Raw genomic sequence first — 18,060 nt, 5'->3', positions numbered from 1 at the left:
CCTAAGGATGTCTGTATGCACCACTACAGTCCTCCGCTCTACCAGCTGAGCCATTGAAAGGTTCAAGTATGGAATTTTAGATGTGCTTAAAAGCTTTATAAAGTGAGTGCAGAAGAGTAACAATTAACATTTCTCCTCTGTGTGGTCAATCTTTCGAGCCGGATTTGAACCAGCGACCTAAGGATGTCTGTATGTGCCACTACAGTCCGCCGCTCTAGCAGCTGAGCTATTGAAGGGTACAAATCTCGAAGTTTACATGTGCTTAAAGGCTTTATAAAGTGAGTGCAGAAGCGAGAGAATAAGAATTTCTCATCTGTGTGGTCAATCCTTCGAGCCGGATTTGAACCAGCGACCTAAGGATGTCTGTATGCACCACTACAGTCCTCCGCTCTACCAGCTGAGCTATCGAAGGGTACAAGTAGCAAATTTTAGATGTGCTTAAAGGCTTTATAAAGTGAGTGCCGAAGAGCACCAATGAGAATTTATCCTCTGCGTGGTCAGTCCTTCGAGCCGGATTTGAACCAGCGACCTAAGGATGTCTGTATGCGCCACTACAGTCCTCCGCTCTACCAGCTGAGCTATCGAAGGGTACAAATAGCAAATTTTAGATGTGCTTAAAGGCTTTATAAAGTGAGTGCAGAAGAGCAAGAACGAGAATTTGTCCTCTGTGTGGTCAATCCTTCGAGCCGGATTTGAACCAGCGACCTAAGGATGTCTGTATGTGCCACTACAGTCCTCCGCTCTACCAGCTGAGCTATCGAAGGGTACAAATCTTGAAGTTTACATGTGCTTAAAGGCTTTATAAAGTGAGTGCAGAAGCGAGTGAATTAGAATTTCTAATCTGTGTGGTCAATCCTTCAAGCCGGATTTGAACCAGCGACCTAAGGATGTCTGTATGCGCCACTACAGTCCTCCGCTCTACCAGCTGAGCTATCGAAGGGTACGGCTAGTGAAGTTTAGAAATGCTTAAATGATTTTTAAAGTGAGTGCAGAAGAGTAAGAATCACAATCTCTCCTCTGTGTGGTCAATCCTTTGAGCCTGATTTGAACCAGCTACCTAAGGATGTCTGTATGCGCCACTACAGTCCTCCGCTCTACCAGCTGAGCCATCGAAAGGTTCAAGTATGGAATTTTAGATGTGCTTAAAAGCTTTATAAAGTGAGTGCAGAAGAGTAACAATTAACATTTCTCCTCTGTGTGGTCAATCTTTCGAGCCGGATTTGAACCAGCGACCTAAGGATGTCTGTATGTGCCACTACAGTCCGCCGCTCTAGCAGCTGAGCTATTGAAGGGTACAAATCTCGAAGCTTACATGTGCTTAAAGGCTTTATAAAGTGAGTGCAGAAGCGAGAGAATAAGAATTACTCCTCTGTGTGGTCAATCCTTCGAGCCGGATTTGAACCAGCGACCTAAGGATGTCTGTATGCGCACCTACAGTCCTCCGCTCTACCAGCTGAGCTATCGAAGGGTACAAGTATTGAAGTTTAGATGTGCTTAAAGGCTTTATAAAGTGAGTGCAGAAGAGTAAGAATCACAATCTCTCCTCTGTGTGGTCAATCCTTTGAGCCGGATTTGAACCAGCTACCTAAGGATGTCTGTATGCGCCACTCCAGTCCTCCGCTCTACCAGCTGAGCCATCGAAAGGTTCAAGTATGGAATTTTAGATGTGCTTAAAAGCTTTATAAAGTGAGTGCAGAAGAGTAACAATATTTCTCCTCTGTGTGGTCAATCTTTCGAGCCGGATTTGAACCAGCGACCTAAGCATGTCTGTATGTGCCACTACAGTCCGCCGCTCTAGCAGCTGAGCTATTGAAGGGTACAAATCTCGAAGTTTACATGTGCTTAAAGGCTTTATAAAGTGAGTGCAGAAGCGAGAGAATTAGAATCTCTCATCTGTGTGGTCAATCCTTCGAGCCGGATTTGAACCAGCGACCTAAGGATGTCTGTATGCACCACTACAGTCCTCCGCTCTACCAGCTGAGCTATCGAAGGGTACAAGTAGCAAATTTTAGAAGTGCTTAAAGGCTTTATAAAGTGAGTGCCGAAGAGCAACAATGAGAATTCATCCTCTGCGTGGTCAGTCCTTCGAGCAGGATTTGAACCAGCGACCTAAGAATGTCTGTATGCGCCACTACAGTCCTCCGCTCTACCAGCTGAGCTATCGAAGGGTACGGCTACTGAAGTTTAGAAATGCTTAAATGATTTTTAAAGTGAGTGCAGAAGAGCAAGAATGTATCCTCTGCGTGGTCAATCCGTCGAGCCGGATTTGAACCAGCGACCTAAGGATGTCTGTATGCCCCACTACAGTCCTCCGCTCTACCAGCTGAGCTATCGAAGGGTACAAGTAGCAAATTTTAGATGTGCTTAAAGGCTTTATAAAGTGAGTGCCGAAGACCAACAATGAGAATTTATCCTCTGCGTGGTCAGTCCTTCGAGCCGGATTTGAACCAGCGACCTAAGGATGTCTGTATGCGCCACTACAGTCCTCCGCTCTACCAGCTGAGCTATCGAAGGGTACAAGCAGCAAATTTTAGATGTGCTTAAAGGCTTTATAAAGTGAGTGCAGAAGAGCAAGAATTACTCCTCTGTGTGGTCAATCCTTCGAGCCGTGTTTGAACCAGAGACCTAAGGATGTCTGTATGCGCCACTACAGTCCTCCGCTCTACCAGCTGAGCTATCGAAAGGTACAAGTAGCAAATTTTAGATGTGCTTAAAGGCTTTATAAAGTGAGTGCAGAAGAGCAAGAATTACTCCTCTGTGTGGTCAATCCTTCGAGCCGGATTTGAACCAGCGACCTAAGGATGTCTGTATGCGCACCTACAGTCCTCCGCTCTACCAGCTGAGCTATCGAAGGGTACAAATAGCAAATTTTAGATGTGCTTAAAGGCTTTATAAAGTGAGTGCAGAAGAGCAAGAACAAGAATTTGTCCTCTGTGTGGTCAATCCTTCGAGCCGGATTTGAACCAGCGACCTAAGGATGTCTGTATGTGCCACTACAGTCCTCCGCTCTACCAGCTGAGCTATCGAAGGGTACAAATCTTGAAGTTTACATGTGCTTAAAGGCTTTATAAAGTGAGTGCAGAAGCGAGTGAATTAGAATTTCTAATCTGTGTGGTCAATCCTTCGAGCCGGATTTGAACCAGCGACCTAAGGATGTCTGTATGCGCCACTACAGTCCTCCGCTCTACCAGCTGAGCTATCGAAGGGTACGGCTAGTGAAGTTTAGAAATGCTTAAATGATTTTTAAAGTGAGTGCAGAAGAGTAAGAATCACAATCTCTCCTCTGTGTGGTCAATCCTTTGAGCCTGATTTGAACCAGCTACCTAAGGATGTCTGTATGCACCACTACAGTCCTCCGCTCTACCAGCTGAGCCATTGAAAGGTTCAAGTATGGAATTTTAGATGTGCTTAAAAGCTTTATAAAGTGAGTGCAGAAGAGTAACAATTAACATTTCTCCTCTGTGTGGTCAATCTTTCGAGCCGGATTTGAACCAGCGACCTAAGGATGTCTGTATGTGCCACTACAGTCCGCCGCTCTAGCAGCTGAGCTATTGAAGGGTACAAATCTCGAAGTTTACATGTGCTTAAAGGCTTTATAAAGTGAGTGCAGAAGCGAGAATAAGAATTTCTCATCTGTGTGGTCAATCCTTCGAGCCGGATTTGAACCAGCGACCTAAGGATGTCTGTATGCACCACTACAGTCCTCCGCTCTACCAGCTGAGCTATCGAAGGGTACAAGTAGCAAATTTTAGATGTGCTTAAAGGCTTTATAAAGTGAGTGCCAAAGAGCACCAATGAGAATTTATCCTCTGCGTGGTCAGTCCTTCGAGCCGGATTTGAACCAGCGACCTAAGGATGTCTGTATGCGCCACTACAGTCCTCCGCTCTACCAGCTGAGCTATCGAAGGGTACAAGCAGCAAATTTTAGATGTGCTTAAAGGCTTTATAAAGTGAGTGCAGAAGAGCAAGAATTACTCCTCTGTGTGGTCAATCCTTCGAGCCGTGTTTGAACCAGAGACCTAAGGATGTCTGTATGTGCCACTACAGTCCTCCGCTCTACCAGCTGAGCTATCGAAGGGTACAAGTAGCAAATTTTAGATGTGCTTAAAGGCTTTATAAAGTGAGTGCAGAAGAGCAAGAACGAGAATTTGTCCTCTGTGTGGTCAATCCTTCGAGCCGGATTTGAACCAGCGACCTAAGGATGTCTGTATGTGCCACTACAGTCCTCCGCTCTACCAGCTGAGCTATCGAAGGGTACAAATCTTGAAGTTTACATGTGCTTAAAGGCTTTATAAAGTGAGTGCAGAAGCGAGTGAATTAGAATTTCTAATCTGTGTGGTCAATCCTTCAAGCCGGATTTGAACCAGCGACCTAAGGATGTCTGTATGCGCCACTACAGTCCTCCGCTCTACCAGCTGAGCTATCGAAGGGTACGGCTAGTGAAGTTTAGAAATGCTTAAATGATTTTTAAAGTGAGTGCAGAAGAGTAAGAATCACAATCTCTCCTCTGTGTGGTCAATCCTTTGAGCCTGATTTGAACCAGCTACCTAAGGATGTCTGTATGCGCCACTACAGTCCTCCGCTCTACCAGCTGAGCCATCGAAAGGTTCAAGTATGGAATTTTAGATGTGCTTAAAAGCTTTATAAAGTGAGTGCAGAAGAGTAACAATTAACATTTCTCCTCTGTGTGGTCAATCTTTCGAGCCGGATTTGAACCAGCGACCTAAGGATGTCTGTATGTGCCACTACAGTCCGCCGCTCTAGCAGCTGAGCTATTGAAGGGTACAAATCTCGAAGCTTACATGTGCTTAAAGGCTTTATAAAGTGAGTGCAGAAGCGAGAGAATAAGAATTACTCCTCTGTGTGGTCAATCCTTCGAGCCGGATTTGAACCAGCGACATAAGGATGTCTGTATGCGCACCTACAGTCCTCCGCTCTACCAGCTGAGCTATCGAAGGGTACAAATAGCAAATTTTAGATGTGCTTAAAGGCTTTATAAAGTGAGTGCAGAAGAGCAAGAACGAGAATTTGTCCTCTGTGTGGTCAATCCTTCGAGCCGGATTTGAACCAGCGACCTAAGGATGTCTGTATGTGCCACTACAGTCCTCCGCTCTACCAGCTGAGCTATCGAAGGGTACAAATCTTGAAGTTTACATGTGCTTAAAGGCTTTATAAAGTGAGTGCAGAAGCGAGTGAATTAGAATTTCTAATCTGTGTGGTCAATCCTTCGAGCCGGATTTGAACCAGCGACCTAAGGATGTCTGTATGCGCCACTACAGTCCTCCGCTCTACCAGCTGAGCTATCGAAGGGTACGGCTAGTGAAGTTTAGAAATGCTTAAATGATTTTTAAAGTGAGTGCAGAAGAGTAAGAATCACAATCTCTCCTCTGTGTGGTCAATCCTTTGAGCCTGATTTGAACCAGCTACCTAAGGATGTCTGTATGCGCCACTACAGTCCTCCGCTCTACCAGCTGAGCCATCGAAAGGTTCAAGTATGGAATTTTAGATGTGCTTAAAAGCTTTATAAAGTGAGTGCAGAAGAGTAACAATTAACATTTCTCCTCTGTGTGGTCAATCTTTCGAGCCGGCTTTGAACCAGCGACCTAAGGATGTCTGTATGTGCCACTACAGTCCGCCGCTCTAGCAGCTGAGCTATTGAAGGGTACAAATCTCGAAGTTTACATGTGCTTAAAGGCTTTATAAAGTGAGTGCAGAAGCGAGAGAATAAGATTTTCTCATCTGTGTGGTCAATCCTTCGAGCCGGATTTGAACCAGCGACCTAAGGATGTCTGTATGCACCACTACAGTCCTCCGCTCTACCAGCTGAGCTATCGAAGGGTACAAGTAGCAAATTTTAGATGTGCTTAAAGGCTTTATAAAGTGAGTGCCGAAGAGCAACAATGAGAATTTATCCTCTGCGTGGTCAGTCCTGCGAGCCGGATTTGAACCAGCGACCTAAGGATGTCTGTATGCGCCACTACAGTCCTCCGCTCTACCAGCTGAGCTATCGAAGGGTACAAGTAGCAAATTTTAGATGTGCTTAAAGGCTTTATAAAGTGAGTGCAGAAGAGTAAGAATTTCTCCTCTGTGTGGTCAACCTTCGAGCCGGGTTTGAACCAGAGACATAAGGATGTCTGTATGCGCCACTACAGTCCTCCGCTCTACCAGCTGAGCTATCGAAGGGTACAAGTAGCAAAATTTAGCTGTGCTTAAAGGCTTTATAAAGTGAGTGCATAAGAGCAAGAATGAGAATTTATCCTCTGCGTGGTCAATCCTTCGAGTCAGATTTGAACTAGCGACCTAAGGATGTCGGTATGCTCCACTACAGTCCTCCACTCTACCAGCTGAGCTATCGAAGGGTACAAGTAGTGAAGTTTTTAAGTGCTTAAATGATTTATAAAGTGAGTGCAGAAGAGCAAGAACGAGAATTTATCCTCTGCTTGGTCAATTCTTCCAGCCGGATTTGAACCAGCGACCTAAGGATGTCTGTATGCGCACCTACAGTCCTCCGCTCTACCAGCTGAGCTATCGAAGGGTACAAATAGCAAATTTTAGATGTGCTTAAAGGCTTTATAAAGTGAGTGCAGAAGAGCAAGAACAAGAATTTGTCCTCTGTGTGGTCAATCCTTCGAGCCGGATTTGAACCAGCGACCTAAGGATGTCTGTATGTGCCACTACAGTCCTCCGCTCTACCAGCTGAGCGATCGAATGGTACGGCTAGTGAAGTTTAGAAATGCTTAAATGATTTTTAAAGTGAGTGCAGAAGAGCAAGAATGTATCCTCTGCGTTGTCAATCCTCCGAGCCGGATTTGAACCAGCGACCTAAGGATGTCTGTATGTGCCACTACAGTCCTCTGCTCTACCAGCTGAGCTATCAAAGGGTACAAGTATTCAAGTTTAGATGTGCTTAAAGGCTTTATAAAGTGAGTGCAGAAGAGACAGAACAAGAATTTATCCTCTGTGTGGTCAATCCTTCGAGCCGGATTTGAACCAGCGACCTAAGGATGTCTGTATGCGCCACTACAGTCCTCCGCTCCACCAGTTGAGCTATCAAAGAGTACAAGTATTCAAGTTTACATGTGCTTAAAGGCTTTATAAAGTGAGTGCCTAAGCGAGAGAATTAGAATTGCTCATCTGTGTGGTCAATCCTTCGAGCCGTATTTGAACCAGCGACCTAAGGATGTCTGTATGTGGCACTACAGTCCTCCGCTCTACCAGCTGAGCTATCGAAGGGTACAAATATCAAAGTTTACATGTGCTTAAAGGCTTTATAAAGTGAGTGCAGAAGCGAGAGAATTAGAATTTAACCTCTGTGTGGTCAATCCTTCGAGCCGGATTTGAACCAGCGACCTAAGGATGTCTGTATGTGCCACTACAGTCCTCCGCCCTACCGGCTGAGCTATCAAAGGGTACAAATATCAAAGTTTACATGTGCTTAAAGGCTTTATAAAGTGAGTGCAGAAGCGAGAGAATTAGAATTTCTCATCTGTGTGGTCAATCCTTCGAGCCGGATTTGAACCAGCTACCTAAGGATGTCTGTATACGCCACTACAGTCCTCCGCTCTACCAGCTGAGCTATCGAAGGGTACAAGTAGCAAATTTTAGATGTGCTTAAAGGCTTTATAAAGTGAGTGCCGAAAAGCAACAATGAGAATTTATCCTCTGCGTGGTCAATCCTTCAAGCCGGATTTGAACCAGCGACCTAAGGATGTCTGTATGCGCCACTACAGTCCTCCGCTCTACCAGCTGAGCTATCGAAGGGTACAAGTAGCAAATTTTAGATGTGCTTAAAGGCTTTATAAAGTGAGTGCCGAAGAGCAAGAATTACTCCTCTTTATGGTCAATCCTTCGAGCCGGGTTTGAACCAGAGACCTAAGGATGTCTGTATGCGCCACTACAGTCCTCCACTCTACCAGCTGAGCTATCGAAGGGTACAAGTAGCATATTTTAGATGTGCTTAAAGGCTTTATAAAGTGAGTGCAGAAGAGCAAGAATTACTCTTCTGTGTGGTCAATCCTTCGAGCCGGATTTGAACCAGCGACCTAAGGATGTCTGTATGCGCACCTACAGTCCTCCGCTCTACCAGCTGAGCTATCGAAGGGTACAAGTAGCAAATTTTAGATGTGCTTAAAGGCTTTATAAAGTGAGTGCAGAAAAGCAAGAACAAGAATTTGTCCTCTGTGTGGTCAATCCTTCGAGCCGGATTTGAACCAGCGACCTAAGGATGTCTGTATGTGCCACTACAGTCCTCCGCTCTACCAGCTGAGCCATCGAAAGGTTCAAGTGGGGAATTTTAAATGTGCTTAAAAGCTTTATAAAGTGAGTGCAGAAGAGTAACAATTAATATATCTCCTCTGTGTGGTCAATCTTTCGAGCCGGAATTGAACCAGCGACCTAAGGATGTCTGTATGTGCCACTACAGTCCTCCGCTCTACCAGCTGAGCTATCGAAGGGTACAAATCTTGAAGTTTACATGTGCTTAAAGGCTTTATAAAGTGAGTGCAGAAGCGAGAGAATTAGAATTTCTAATCTGTGTGGTCAATCCTTCGAGCCGGATTTGAACCAGCGACCTAAGGATGTCTGTATGCGCCACTACAGTCCTCCGCTCTACCAGCTGAGCTATCGAAGGGTACGGCTAGTGAAGTTTAGAAATGCTTAAATGATTTTTAAAGTGAGTGCAGATGAGCAAGAATGTATCCTCTGCGTGGTCAATCCTTCAAGCCGGATTTGAACCAGCGACCTAAGGATGTCTGTATGCGCCACTACAGTCCTCCGCTCTACCAGCTGAGCTATCGAAGGGTACGGCTAGTGAAGTTTAGAAATGCTTAAATGATTTTTAAAGTGAGTGCAGATGAGCAAGAAAGTATCCTCTGCGTGGTCAATCCTTCAAGCCGGATTTGAACCAGCGACCTAAGGATGTCTGTATGCGCCACTACAGTCCTCCGCTCTACCAGCTGAGCTATCAAAGGGTACAAGTAGCAAATTTTAGATGTGCTTAAAGGCTTTATAAAGTGAGTGCCGAAGAGCACCAATGAGAATTTATCCTGTGCGTGGTCAGTCCTTCGAGCCAGATTTGAACCAGCGACCTAAGGATGTCTGTATGCACCACTACAGTCCTACGCTCTACCAGCTGAGCTATCGAAGGGTACAAGTATTGAAGTTTAGATGTGCTTAAAGGCTTTATAAAGTGAGTGCAGAAGAGTAAGAATCACAATCTCTCCTCTGTGTGGTCAATCCTTTGAGCCGGATTTGAACCAGCTACCTAAGGATGTCTGTATGCGCCACTCCAGTCCTCCGCTCTACCAGCTGAGCCATCGAAAGGTTCAAGTATGGAATTTTAGATGTGCTTAAAAGCTTTATAAAGTGAGTGCAGAAGAGTAACAATATTTCTCCTCTGTGTGGTCAATCTTTCGAGCCGGATTTGAACCAGCGACCTAAGCATGTCTGTATGTGCCACTACAGTCCGCCGCTCTAGCAGCTGAGCTATTGAAGGGTACAAATCTCGAAGTTTACATGTGCTTAAAGGCTTTATAAAGTGAGTGCCGAAGAGCAACAATGAGAATTCATCCTCTGCGTGGTCAGTCCTTCGAGCAGGATTTGAACCAGCGACCTAAGAATGTCTGTATGCGCCACTACAGTCCTCCGCTCTACCAGCTGAGCTATCGAAGGGTACGGCTACTGAAGTTTAGAAATGCTTAAATGATTTTTAAAGTGAGTGCAGAAGAGCAAGAATGTATCCTCTGCGTGGTCAATCCGTCGAGCCGGATTTGAACCAGCGACCTAAGGATGTCTGTATGCCCCACTACAGTCCTCCGCTCTACCAGCTGAGCTATCGAAGGGTACAAGTAGCAAATTTTAGATGTGCTTAAAGGCTTTATAAAGTGAGTGCCGAAGACCAACAATGAGAATTTATCCTCTGCGTGGTCAGTCCTTCGAGCCGGATTTGAACCAGCGACCTAAGGATGTCTGTATGCGCCACTACAGTCCTCCGCTCTACCAGCTGAGCTATCGAAGGGTACAAGCAGCAAATTTTAGATGTGCTTAAAGGCTTTATAAAGTGAGTGCAGAAGAGCAAGAATTACTCCTCTGTGTGGTCAATCCTTCGAGCCGTGTTTGAACCAGAGACCTAAGGATGTCTGTATGCGCCACTACAGTCCTCCGCTCTACCAGCTGAGCTATCGAAAGGTACAAGTAGCAAATTTTAGATGTGCTTAAAGGCTTTATAAAGTGAGTGCAGAAGAGCAAGAATTACTCCTCTGTGTGGTCAATCCTTCGAGCCGGATTTGAACCAGCGACCTAAGGATGTCTGTATGCGCACCTACAGTCCTCCGCTCTACCAGCTGAGCTATCGAAGGGTACAAATAGCAAATTTTAGATGTGCTTAAAGGCTTTATAAAGTGAGTGCAGAAGAGCAAGAACAAGAATTTGTCCTCTGTGTGGTCAATCCTTCGAGCCGGATTTGAACCAGCGACCTAAGGATGTCTGTATGTGCCACTACAGTCCTCCGCTCTACCAGCTGAGCTATCGAAGGGTACAAATCTTGAAGTTTACATGTGCTTAAAGGCTTTATAAAGTGAGTGCAGAAGCGAGTGAATTAGAATTTCTAATCTGTGTGGTCAATCCTTCGAGCCGGATTTGAACCAGCGACCTAAGGATGTCTGTATGCGCCACTACAGTCCTCCGCTCTACCAGCTGAGCTATCGAAGGGTACGGCTAGTGAAGTTTAGAAATGCTTAAATGATTTTTAAAGTGAGTGCAGAAGAGTAAGAATCACAATCTCTCCTCTGTGTGGTCAATCCTTTGAGCCTGATTTGAACCAGCTACCTAAGGATGTCTGTATGCACCACTACAGTCCTCCGCTCTACCAGCTGAGCCATTGAAAGGTTCAAGTATGGAATTTTAGATGTGCTTAAAAGCTTTATAAAGTGAGTGCAGAAGAGTAACAATTAACATTTCTCCTCTGTGTGGTCAATCTTTCGAGCCGGATTTGAACCAGCGACCTAAGGATGTCTGTATGTGCCACTACAGTCCGCCGCTCTAGCAGCTGAGCTATTGAAGGGTACAAATCTCGAAGTTTACATGTGCTTAAAGGCTTTATAAAGTGAGTGCAGAAGCGAGAGAATAAGAATTTCTCATCTGTGTGGTCAATCCTTCGAGCCGGATTTGAACCAGCGACCTAAGGATGTCTGTATGCACCACTACAGTCCTCCGCTCTACCAGCTGAGCTATCGAAGGGTACAAGTAGCAAATTTTAGATGTGCTTAAAGGCTTTATAAAGTGAGTGCCGAAGAGCAACAATGAGAATTTATCCTCTGCGTGGTCAGTCCTTCGAGCCGGATTTGAACCAGCGACCTAAGGATGTCTGTATGCGCCACTACAGTCCTCCGCTCTACCAGCTGAGCTATCGAAGGGTACAAGCAGCAAATTTTAGATGTGCTTAAAGGCTTTATAAAGTGAGTGCAGAAGAGCAAGAATTACTCCTCTGTGTGGTCAATCCTTCGAGCCGTGTTTGAACCAGAGACCTAAGGATGTCTGTATGCGCCACTACAGTCCTCCGCTCTACCAGCTGAGCTATCGAAAGGTACAAGCAGCAAATTTTAGATGTGCTTAAAGGCTTTATAAAGTGAGTGCAGAAGAGCAAGAATTACTCCTCTGTGTGGTCAATCCTTCGAGCCGGATTTGAACCAGCGACCTAAGGATGTCTGTATGCGCACCTACAGTCCTCCGCTCTACCAGCTGAGCTATCGAAGGGTACAAATAGCAAATTTTAGATGTGCTTAAAGGCTTTATAAAGTGAGTGCAGAAGAGCAAGAACGAGAATTTGTCCTCTGTGTGGTCAATCCTTCGAGCCGGATTTGAACCAGCGACCTAAGGATGTCTGTATGTGCCACTACAGTCCTCCGCTCTACCAGCTGAGCTATCGAAGGGTACAAATCTTGAAGTTTACATGTGCTTAAAGGCTTTATAAAGTGAGTGCAGAAGCGAGTGAATTAGAATTTCTAATCTGTGTGGTCAATCCTTCAAGCCGGATTTGAACCAGCGACCTAAGGATGTCTGTATGCGCCACTACAGTCCTCCGCTCTACCAGCTGAGCTATCGAAGGGTACGGCTAGTGAAGTTTAGAAATGCTTAAATGATTTTTAAAGTGAGTGCAGAAGAGTAAGAATCACAATCTCTCTTCTGTGTGGTCAATCCTTTGAGCCTGATTTGAACCAGCTACCTAAGGATGTCTGTATGCGCCACTACAGTCCTCCGCTCTACCAGCTGAGCCATCGAAAGGTTCAAGTATGGAATTTTAGATGTGCTTAAAAGCTTTATAAAGTGAGTGCAGAAGAGTAACAATTAACATTTCTCCTCTGTGTGGTCAATCTTTCGAGCCGGATTTGAACCAGCGACCTAAGGATGTCTGTATGTGCCACTACAGTCCGCCGCTCTAGCAGCTGAGCTATTGAAGGGTACAAATCTCGAAGTTTACATGTGCTTAAAGGCTTTATAAAGTGAGTGCAGAAGCGAGAGAATAAGAATTACTCCTCTGTGTGGTCAATCCTTCGAGCCGGATTTGAACCAGCGACCTAAGGATGTCTGTATGCGCACCTACAGTCCTCCGCTCTACCAGCTGAGCTATCGAAGGGTACAAATAGCAAATTTTAGATGTGCTTAAAGGCTTTATAAAGTGAGTGCAGAAGAGCAAGAACGAGAATTTGTCCTCTGTGTGGTCAATCCTTCGAGCCGGATTTGAACCAGCGACCTAAGGATGTCTGTATGTGCCACTACAGTCCTCCGCTCTACCAGCTGAGCTATCGAAGGGTACAAATCTTGAAGTTTACATGTGCTTAAAGGCTTTATAAAGTGAGTGCAGAAGCGAGTGAATTAGAATTTCTAATCTGTGTGGTCAATCCTTCGAGCCGGATTTGAACCAGCGACCTAAGGATGTCTGTATGCGCCACTACAGTCCTCCGCTCTACCAGCTGAGCTATCGAAGGGTACGGCTAGTGAAGTTTAGAAATGCTTAAATGATTTTTAAAGTGAGTGCAGAAGAGTAAGAATCACAATCTCTCCTCTGTGTGGTCAATCCTTTGAGCCTGATTTGAACCAGCTACCTAAGGATGTCTGTATGCGCCACTACAGTCCTCCGCTCTACCAGCTGAGCCATCGAAAGGTTCAAGTATGGAATTTTAGATGTGCTTAAAAGCTTTATAAAGTGAGTGCAGAAGAGTAACAATTAACATTTCTCCTCTGTGTGGTCAATCTTTCGAGCCGGCTTTGAACCAGCGACCTAAGGATGTCTGTATGTGCCACTACAGTCCGCCGCTCTAGCAGCTGAGCTATTGAAGGGTACAAATCTCGAAGTTTACATGTGCTTAAAGGCTTTATAAAGTGAGTGCAGAAGCGAGAGAATAAGATTTTCTCATCTGTGTGGTCAATCCTTCGAGCCGGATTTGAACCAGCGACCTAAGGATGTCTGTATGCACCACTACAGTCCTCCGCTCTACCAGCTGAGCTATCGAAGGGTACAAGTAGCAAATTTTAGATGTGCTTAAAGGCTTTATAAAGTGAGTGCCGAAGAGCAACAATGAGAATTTATCCTCTGCGTGGTCAGTCCTGCGAGCCGGATTTGAACCAGCGACCTAAGGATGTCTGTATGCGCCACTACAGTCCTCCGCTCTACCAGCTGAGCTATCGAAGGGTACAAGTAGCAAATTTTAGATGTGCTTAAAGGCTTTATAAAGTGAGTGCAGAAGAGTAAGAATTTCTCCTCTGTGTGGTCAACCTTCGAGCCGGGTTTGAACCAGAGACATAAGGATGTCTGTATGCGCCACTACAGTCCTCCGCTCTAGCAGCTGAGCTATCGAAGGGTACAAGTAGCAAAATTTAGCTGTGCTTAAAGGCTTTATAAAGTGAGTGCATAAGAGCAAGAATGAGAATTTATCCTCTGCGTGGTCAATCCTTCGAGTCAGATTTGAACTAGCGACCTAAGGATGTCGGTATGCTCCACTACAGTCCTCCACTCTACCAGCTGAGCTATCGAAGGGTACAAGTAGTGAAGTTTTTAAGTGCTTAAATGATTTATAAAGTGAGTGCAGAAGAGCAAGAACGAGAATTTATCCTCTGCTTGGTCAATTCTTCCAGCCGGATTTGAACCAGCGACCTAAGGACGTCTGTATGCGCCACTACAGTTCTCTGCTCTACCAGCTGAGCTATCGAAGGGTACAAGTACCAAATTTTAGATGTGCTAAAAGGCTTTATAAAGTGAGTGCACTACTGCGTTTAACCTTCGATACCTCAGCTGGTAGAGTGGAGGACTGTAATGGCGCATACAGACATCCTTAGGTCGCTGGTTCAAATCCGGCTCGAAGGATTGACGACATAGAGGAGAAATTCTCTTTTTTGCTCTTCTGCACTCACTTTATAAAGCCTTTAAGCACTTCTAAAATTTGTTACTTGTACCCTTTGATAGCTCAGCTGGTAGCGCGGAGGACTATAGTGGCACATACAGACATCCGTAGATAGCTGGTTCAAATCCGGCTCAAAGGATTGATGACACGGGTAAAAAATGCCTTAATATACATGGTTGCTTTTTTCGTCTAAAAACACCTTACTTGACCCTGTCGTTTTATTCGGCTAAAAATGCCTTTCTATACATGGTCGGTTTTTTTCCGCTAAAAACACCTTACTGTATATATGGTTGTTTTTTGCGGCTAAAAACGCCTTACTATACATCACTGGTGTCAAACGTATTTCACATGGTGGGCCACATAAGCCCTCGGTAGAAGTCAAGTGGGCCGGACAATTAAAATGATACCATACTTTGCTATAAACAACCAAAACAACATGTCTTTCCTTTGTTTTGGTATAAAGAAGCACAAGAATATTTGGAAACATATCTTTTACAAAACATTTCATGGAGCACCTTACATTTCCTTCAACAAATGTGCAATTTACTTTTATCATTGACATATATGCATTGTAACTGATCCCACTGATTGTAAAAAAGTAATTGGTATTGAAAAATATAGTAATGCACTTTATGATTAAACAAGATTTATAAAGAAAGGAAGTTTTAAACCATTTACACGTGCATATCAAATCTAAATGTAATCCCTTCCTCCACTTAAACATTCTGGCATCGTGTACTGTGCTCTGACAAAACAACAGTCTGGTTTCTGATGCTGAGGCAGCAAGGTGAAAGCGTTTGGCCCCATCGTTACGTAGACCACTCTCACACATGAACAATTAAGAGCAACTGTGGCCTATTTGAATTGATGCATACCCCCCAGGTTGTGATAATTAAAATGTGCTGTCATGTACTACACTCTGTCATCATGCTGTGGCACCGACTGCAGAGAGAAGAAAAAAAAAAATGCAAATTCAACTCACAGTGCCCAAGCACAAATATGATCTCATTCTATGGATGATGTCGTTTTCCAATTACCTTAATGAGGACAAGATGGGATTGGTTGTGTGTGTCCAATATGGTGTCATTCTTTCAAGAGGACTGCCCTGCACTTCCATAAAGCTGAGTCATCGTTTTTGCAGATGATGTCAGCATTAAATGCTACGACGCCAGCGGTGACTTGGACGCCAGGGCGCGTGCACCAGCGAAGCACTTTGTACTTTAGCACCGTGTACTGTGCTTATGCATATTTTACCTCACTCTACTGACTTCACTTGAGTGTCCTGTACTAGCATGGTGTGTTGTTAATAGGATTATTATGAGTTGGGAGTTTTCATGATACGTGAAGTTATTTTTTGTTTCATGTTTTAACCTCGTTTAAATCAGTTTTAATTCGGTTTGAGAGCAGGTTTGTTAGTTGCGTTTTAGAAAAAGGACATGTTTTTTTTTTTTTTTGGTTTAGCTTTTATTCATTTTAGTGTTTGTTTTTTTTTTTTTAATATATGGAGTATTTGTTGAGTGCAACTTAACAAAGGTCACAAAGTATTGTGCGATGAAGTAACGACCTGTGTGACCTTCCTTCCACTACACAGAGGTACACAAATAGCCAAATTAATTCGTTTAAAACGACCCTTGAAGGCACATGTATGATTAATTGACAAAGACGAAAACTGACATTTTCTCGATCATATTTAGCTTTAGTTCATTTTGTAAATGTAAGACGTAGTTGAAAAAGTTTACTTTTTCCAAGAGCATTTTCGGCAGTAAAAAGTAAAAAAAAAAAAAATTCAATGTTCGCTTTTGATAGCAAACTTGGTTGAAGTACTATGACCAAGATTAGCTTATTGCACCCAATTCTACGCTCTAATTCAAGAATCCTGTGATGCGCTCGAGCATTCCTCTATTACGCTCTAATATTCTGCAATGCACAAGATCATTTTGTCCTGCACTTTAGCGTCCCATACTGGGCTGCGCCGGGTCGTACTGTGCTGAAGCATCCTTGACTGCAGGCGCATCTTGGATTAGTGTCTTATTTACTGCACTTTAATAGGATTTGATTTCATAGATTTATTTGGCCTCAGATTTCTGGCATGGTTTTGCACAAATGCCTTCTTTTAGGGAGAACCGAACTCGTTTTGCCCGGTCCCCTGGCTCAGTATCTGTGGGGAGATTGTGGCTAAAAATACACAGAAAGAAAAGTAAAGCAGTGGCACTAACAGACGATTAACACAAAGAATTATCAGACGAAGGATATGTCACATCATCTTAATGCCGGCAAGATTACGGCATCAATTCCCCGAGATAACACCCGCATTGGTATCCAAAGGAGCAGCGCTGGCGAAAAGTCAGCATGACACTTGAATAACTAAAGCAGGCTGTGCGATAGTTTTTATCAGTTCGATGAAGGCCTGCAGCCAAATTTAGAGTTGATACAATTTTGCTTTGACTTCATAACATCACCACAGCGACAAATTCTCTTCAGAGTGATCTTGATTGCTTTTGCGTATTTATTGGCTATCCTTTGCTTGAGCATTTTGGACTGTGCTTCGAAGAGGCCTTCGAGTCGGCGGGCGCTAAGGTTCTCCTTCGTTTGTACTTTTCCAGCCTTTGTTTACCAATAAGAGTTAGTTTTACATTGTACTTTGTGGAGTTTGCATGTTCTCCCCAGGCCTTTGTGGGTTTTCTCCGGGTACTCCGGTTTCCTCCCACATTCCAAAAACATGCATGGCAGGCTGATTGAACACTCCAAATTGTAAGACTGGTTAAGAATGTTGCCTTTACAATTTGGATGGCCACCGTTTGACCCTCTGACAGATCGGGGGGTTGGGACATTAAAAAAATGTAATTAAAATAGAACAATCACGTTTTGCCTCAGGCCTGCTGAGTGAAAAATGCTTCCAAGTAAAATCAGCGCTGAAAAATTGGGTTTTCTTTTTTCCTTGTTTCTACATGCCTGAAAGCTGCGGTATCAATGTTGAGAGGAAATGGGTCCCATGTGCTCGCTTTCATCCCACACAAGGACAGCAACTGCTTCCACTCGCTGTGTGGCGTGTTCCCATGTTTGGGTGACGCAACATCTAATTGTCGTGAATCCTTACGTGTCCAAAGATGTACCTGGATGGGTCAAAATGTTTTAATGTTAGAATAAAAAATTTCCAAGACAGTCATTGTAATATATGTGTATATATATATATATGTGTGTGTGTGTGTGTGTGTGTGTGTGTGTGTGTCTGTGTGAATTCTTGGGCAACAGAAAAAGGTTCTTTGGTCAGACCTAAATCATTGACATGCTGCTCCAAAGGCCATCTTGTAAATGAGTCTGTTAGCACAGGCAGCTTCATCTTCTCCTTCTCTGCTCGCGGTCCTCCTCTTTTACCACACGTGTGCCTTGAGGGGTTGCGCTAACAACGTCTAATTTGACACTTTTTTCTGAGAGGCGCCCAATTTGGAGCTTCCTTAAGCTGCCGTTTAAGTAAACAGCCGCCAACAATGTGACTAATCAGAAAAGCAGGAGGCAAACGCGGGCAGATGCGCCTCCGCATTGCAGATGAAGACGCGCAGGCGTCCAATCAATCGGCAATTAGTGCCGTTTCACCAGCAGCTGTTACGGAGACACGGTGCTATTGAGCCCATCGCTCCTCCCCTTTAAAACTTCACGTGCGCTA

General features: G+C 44.3%; 1 long non-coding RNA gene and 51 other non-coding genes across 52 annotated transcripts in view; 1 reads left to right on the top strand and 51 right to left on the bottom strand.

Moving 5' to 3' along the window:
* Positions 1-18,060, bottom strand: part of LOC127605339 (uncharacterized) — a 76,499-nt gene that overhangs the window by 42,316 nt on the left and 16,123 nt on the right. The gene's annotated exons all lie outside the window — the stretch shown is intronic.
* Positions 326-412, bottom strand: trnay-gua (transfer RNA tyrosine (anticodon GUA)). Its single transcript is given in 2 exon segments — positions 326-361; positions 376-412. It is a non-coding gene; the product is annotated as a tRNA-Tyr (tRNA).
* trnay-gua (transfer RNA tyrosine (anticodon GUA)) lies at positions 502-588 on the bottom strand. Its single transcript is given in 2 exon segments — positions 502-537; positions 552-588. It is a non-coding gene; the product is annotated as a tRNA-Tyr (tRNA).
* trnay-gua (transfer RNA tyrosine (anticodon GUA)) lies at positions 678-764 on the bottom strand. The gene is given in 2 exon segments: positions 678-713; positions 728-764. It is a non-coding gene; the product is annotated as a tRNA-Tyr (tRNA).
* Positions 854-940, bottom strand: trnay-gua (transfer RNA tyrosine (anticodon GUA)). Its single transcript is given in 2 exon segments — positions 854-889; positions 904-940. It is a non-coding gene; the product is annotated as a tRNA-Tyr (tRNA).
* trnay-gua (transfer RNA tyrosine (anticodon GUA)) lies at positions 1,382-1,468 on the bottom strand. Its single transcript is given in 2 exon segments — positions 1,382-1,417; positions 1,432-1,468. It is a non-coding gene; the product is annotated as a tRNA-Tyr (tRNA).
* trnas-gga (transfer RNA serine (anticodon GGA)) lies at positions 1,558-1,645 on the bottom strand. The gene is given in 2 exon segments: positions 1,558-1,593; positions 1,608-1,645. It is a non-coding gene; the product is annotated as a tRNA-Ser (tRNA).
* On the bottom strand, positions 1,906-1,992 carry trnay-gua (transfer RNA tyrosine (anticodon GUA)). The gene is given in 2 exon segments: positions 1,906-1,941; positions 1,956-1,992. It is a non-coding gene; the product is annotated as a tRNA-Tyr (tRNA).
* On the bottom strand, positions 2,082-2,168 carry trnay-gua (transfer RNA tyrosine (anticodon GUA)). The gene is given in 2 exon segments: positions 2,082-2,117; positions 2,132-2,168. It is a non-coding gene; the product is annotated as a tRNA-Tyr (tRNA).
* trnay-gua (transfer RNA tyrosine (anticodon GUA)) lies at positions 2,252-2,338 on the bottom strand. Its single transcript is given in 2 exon segments — positions 2,252-2,287; positions 2,302-2,338. It is a non-coding gene; the product is annotated as a tRNA-Tyr (tRNA).
* Positions 2,428-2,514, bottom strand: trnay-gua (transfer RNA tyrosine (anticodon GUA)). Its single transcript is given in 2 exon segments — positions 2,428-2,463; positions 2,478-2,514. It is a non-coding gene; the product is annotated as a tRNA-Tyr (tRNA).
* trnay-gua (transfer RNA tyrosine (anticodon GUA)) lies at positions 2,768-2,854 on the bottom strand. The gene is given in 2 exon segments: positions 2,768-2,803; positions 2,818-2,854. It is a non-coding gene; the product is annotated as a tRNA-Tyr (tRNA).
* On the bottom strand, positions 2,944-3,030 carry trnay-gua (transfer RNA tyrosine (anticodon GUA)). Its single transcript is given in 2 exon segments — positions 2,944-2,979; positions 2,994-3,030. It is a non-coding gene; the product is annotated as a tRNA-Tyr (tRNA).
* Positions 3,120-3,206, bottom strand: trnay-gua (transfer RNA tyrosine (anticodon GUA)). The gene is given in 2 exon segments: positions 3,120-3,155; positions 3,170-3,206. It is a non-coding gene; the product is annotated as a tRNA-Tyr (tRNA).
* trnay-gua (transfer RNA tyrosine (anticodon GUA)) lies at positions 3,646-3,732 on the bottom strand. The gene is given in 2 exon segments: positions 3,646-3,681; positions 3,696-3,732. It is a non-coding gene; the product is annotated as a tRNA-Tyr (tRNA).
* On the bottom strand, positions 3,822-3,908 carry trnay-gua (transfer RNA tyrosine (anticodon GUA)). The gene is given in 2 exon segments: positions 3,822-3,857; positions 3,872-3,908. It is a non-coding gene; the product is annotated as a tRNA-Tyr (tRNA).
* On the bottom strand, positions 4,168-4,254 carry trnay-gua (transfer RNA tyrosine (anticodon GUA)). The gene is given in 2 exon segments: positions 4,168-4,203; positions 4,218-4,254. It is a non-coding gene; the product is annotated as a tRNA-Tyr (tRNA).
* trnay-gua (transfer RNA tyrosine (anticodon GUA)) lies at positions 4,344-4,430 on the bottom strand. The gene is given in 2 exon segments: positions 4,344-4,379; positions 4,394-4,430. It is a non-coding gene; the product is annotated as a tRNA-Tyr (tRNA).
* trnay-gua (transfer RNA tyrosine (anticodon GUA)) lies at positions 4,872-4,958 on the bottom strand. Its single transcript is given in 2 exon segments — positions 4,872-4,907; positions 4,922-4,958. It is a non-coding gene; the product is annotated as a tRNA-Tyr (tRNA).
* Positions 5,048-5,134, bottom strand: trnay-gua (transfer RNA tyrosine (anticodon GUA)). Its single transcript is given in 2 exon segments — positions 5,048-5,083; positions 5,098-5,134. It is a non-coding gene; the product is annotated as a tRNA-Tyr (tRNA).
* On the bottom strand, positions 5,224-5,310 carry trnay-gua (transfer RNA tyrosine (anticodon GUA)). The gene is given in 2 exon segments: positions 5,224-5,259; positions 5,274-5,310. It is a non-coding gene; the product is annotated as a tRNA-Tyr (tRNA).
* Positions 5,752-5,838, bottom strand: trnay-gua (transfer RNA tyrosine (anticodon GUA)). The gene is given in 2 exon segments: positions 5,752-5,787; positions 5,802-5,838. It is a non-coding gene; the product is annotated as a tRNA-Tyr (tRNA).
* On the bottom strand, positions 5,928-6,014 carry trnay-gua (transfer RNA tyrosine (anticodon GUA)). The gene is given in 2 exon segments: positions 5,928-5,963; positions 5,978-6,014. It is a non-coding gene; the product is annotated as a tRNA-Tyr (tRNA).
* trnay-gua (transfer RNA tyrosine (anticodon GUA)) lies at positions 6,795-6,881 on the bottom strand. The gene is given in 2 exon segments: positions 6,795-6,830; positions 6,845-6,881. It is a non-coding gene; the product is annotated as a tRNA-Tyr (tRNA).
* trnay-gua (transfer RNA tyrosine (anticodon GUA)) lies at positions 7,147-7,233 on the bottom strand. The gene is given in 2 exon segments: positions 7,147-7,182; positions 7,197-7,233. It is a non-coding gene; the product is annotated as a tRNA-Tyr (tRNA).
* On the bottom strand, positions 7,323-7,409 carry trnay-gua (transfer RNA tyrosine (anticodon GUA)). Its single transcript is given in 2 exon segments — positions 7,323-7,358; positions 7,373-7,409. It is a non-coding gene; the product is annotated as a tRNA-Tyr (tRNA).
* On the bottom strand, positions 7,499-7,585 carry trnay-gua (transfer RNA tyrosine (anticodon GUA)). The gene is given in 2 exon segments: positions 7,499-7,534; positions 7,549-7,585. It is a non-coding gene; the product is annotated as a tRNA-Tyr (tRNA).
* Positions 7,675-7,761, bottom strand: trnay-gua (transfer RNA tyrosine (anticodon GUA)). Its single transcript is given in 2 exon segments — positions 7,675-7,710; positions 7,725-7,761. It is a non-coding gene; the product is annotated as a tRNA-Tyr (tRNA).
* On the bottom strand, positions 8,015-8,101 carry trnay-gua (transfer RNA tyrosine (anticodon GUA)). Its single transcript is given in 2 exon segments — positions 8,015-8,050; positions 8,065-8,101. It is a non-coding gene; the product is annotated as a tRNA-Tyr (tRNA).
* Positions 8,191-8,277, bottom strand: trnay-gua (transfer RNA tyrosine (anticodon GUA)). The gene is given in 2 exon segments: positions 8,191-8,226; positions 8,241-8,277. It is a non-coding gene; the product is annotated as a tRNA-Tyr (tRNA).
* trnay-gua (transfer RNA tyrosine (anticodon GUA)) lies at positions 8,367-8,453 on the bottom strand. Its single transcript is given in 2 exon segments — positions 8,367-8,402; positions 8,417-8,453. It is a non-coding gene; the product is annotated as a tRNA-Tyr (tRNA).
* On the bottom strand, positions 8,543-8,629 carry trnay-gua (transfer RNA tyrosine (anticodon GUA)). Its single transcript is given in 2 exon segments — positions 8,543-8,578; positions 8,593-8,629. It is a non-coding gene; the product is annotated as a tRNA-Tyr (tRNA).
* On the bottom strand, positions 8,713-8,799 carry trnay-gua (transfer RNA tyrosine (anticodon GUA)). The gene is given in 2 exon segments: positions 8,713-8,748; positions 8,763-8,799. It is a non-coding gene; the product is annotated as a tRNA-Tyr (tRNA).
* Positions 8,883-8,969, bottom strand: trnay-gua (transfer RNA tyrosine (anticodon GUA)). Its single transcript is given in 2 exon segments — positions 8,883-8,918; positions 8,933-8,969. It is a non-coding gene; the product is annotated as a tRNA-Tyr (tRNA).
* On the bottom strand, positions 9,235-9,322 carry trnas-gga (transfer RNA serine (anticodon GGA)). The gene is given in 2 exon segments: positions 9,235-9,270; positions 9,285-9,322. It is a non-coding gene; the product is annotated as a tRNA-Ser (tRNA).
* Positions 9,583-9,669, bottom strand: trnay-gua (transfer RNA tyrosine (anticodon GUA)). The gene is given in 2 exon segments: positions 9,583-9,618; positions 9,633-9,669. It is a non-coding gene; the product is annotated as a tRNA-Tyr (tRNA).
* trnay-gua (transfer RNA tyrosine (anticodon GUA)) lies at positions 9,753-9,839 on the bottom strand. The gene is given in 2 exon segments: positions 9,753-9,788; positions 9,803-9,839. It is a non-coding gene; the product is annotated as a tRNA-Tyr (tRNA).
* On the bottom strand, positions 9,929-10,015 carry trnay-gua (transfer RNA tyrosine (anticodon GUA)). The gene is given in 2 exon segments: positions 9,929-9,964; positions 9,979-10,015. It is a non-coding gene; the product is annotated as a tRNA-Tyr (tRNA).
* On the bottom strand, positions 10,269-10,355 carry trnay-gua (transfer RNA tyrosine (anticodon GUA)). Its single transcript is given in 2 exon segments — positions 10,269-10,304; positions 10,319-10,355. It is a non-coding gene; the product is annotated as a tRNA-Tyr (tRNA).
* trnay-gua (transfer RNA tyrosine (anticodon GUA)) lies at positions 10,445-10,531 on the bottom strand. The gene is given in 2 exon segments: positions 10,445-10,480; positions 10,495-10,531. It is a non-coding gene; the product is annotated as a tRNA-Tyr (tRNA).
* trnay-gua (transfer RNA tyrosine (anticodon GUA)) lies at positions 10,621-10,707 on the bottom strand. The gene is given in 2 exon segments: positions 10,621-10,656; positions 10,671-10,707. It is a non-coding gene; the product is annotated as a tRNA-Tyr (tRNA).
* Positions 11,149-11,235, bottom strand: trnay-gua (transfer RNA tyrosine (anticodon GUA)). The gene is given in 2 exon segments: positions 11,149-11,184; positions 11,199-11,235. It is a non-coding gene; the product is annotated as a tRNA-Tyr (tRNA).
* On the bottom strand, positions 11,325-11,411 carry trnay-gua (transfer RNA tyrosine (anticodon GUA)). The gene is given in 2 exon segments: positions 11,325-11,360; positions 11,375-11,411. It is a non-coding gene; the product is annotated as a tRNA-Tyr (tRNA).
* On the bottom strand, positions 11,665-11,751 carry trnay-gua (transfer RNA tyrosine (anticodon GUA)). Its single transcript is given in 2 exon segments — positions 11,665-11,700; positions 11,715-11,751. It is a non-coding gene; the product is annotated as a tRNA-Tyr (tRNA).
* Positions 11,841-11,927, bottom strand: trnay-gua (transfer RNA tyrosine (anticodon GUA)). Its single transcript is given in 2 exon segments — positions 11,841-11,876; positions 11,891-11,927. It is a non-coding gene; the product is annotated as a tRNA-Tyr (tRNA).
* trnay-gua (transfer RNA tyrosine (anticodon GUA)) lies at positions 12,017-12,103 on the bottom strand. Its single transcript is given in 2 exon segments — positions 12,017-12,052; positions 12,067-12,103. It is a non-coding gene; the product is annotated as a tRNA-Tyr (tRNA).
* Positions 12,545-12,631, bottom strand: trnay-gua (transfer RNA tyrosine (anticodon GUA)). Its single transcript is given in 2 exon segments — positions 12,545-12,580; positions 12,595-12,631. It is a non-coding gene; the product is annotated as a tRNA-Tyr (tRNA).
* trnay-gua (transfer RNA tyrosine (anticodon GUA)) lies at positions 12,721-12,807 on the bottom strand. Its single transcript is given in 2 exon segments — positions 12,721-12,756; positions 12,771-12,807. It is a non-coding gene; the product is annotated as a tRNA-Tyr (tRNA).
* On the bottom strand, positions 12,897-12,983 carry trnay-gua (transfer RNA tyrosine (anticodon GUA)). The gene is given in 2 exon segments: positions 12,897-12,932; positions 12,947-12,983. It is a non-coding gene; the product is annotated as a tRNA-Tyr (tRNA).
* trnay-gua (transfer RNA tyrosine (anticodon GUA)) lies at positions 13,425-13,511 on the bottom strand. The gene is given in 2 exon segments: positions 13,425-13,460; positions 13,475-13,511. It is a non-coding gene; the product is annotated as a tRNA-Tyr (tRNA).
* Positions 13,601-13,687, bottom strand: trnay-gua (transfer RNA tyrosine (anticodon GUA)). The gene is given in 2 exon segments: positions 13,601-13,636; positions 13,651-13,687. It is a non-coding gene; the product is annotated as a tRNA-Tyr (tRNA).
* Positions 14,273-14,359, top strand: trnay-gua (transfer RNA tyrosine (anticodon GUA)). Its single transcript is given in 2 exon segments — positions 14,273-14,309; positions 14,324-14,359. It is a non-coding gene; the product is annotated as a tRNA-Tyr (tRNA).

Source organism: Hippocampus zosterae, chromosome 1 (genome assembly GCF_025434085.1).
Source record: "Hippocampus zosterae strain Florida chromosome 1, ASM2543408v3, whole genome shotgun sequence".
NCBI classification, from domain to species: Eukaryota; Metazoa; Chordata; class Actinopteri; order Syngnathiformes; family Syngnathidae; genus Hippocampus; species Hippocampus zosterae.
This window is presented reverse-complemented; position numbering and strand designations above follow the sequence as displayed.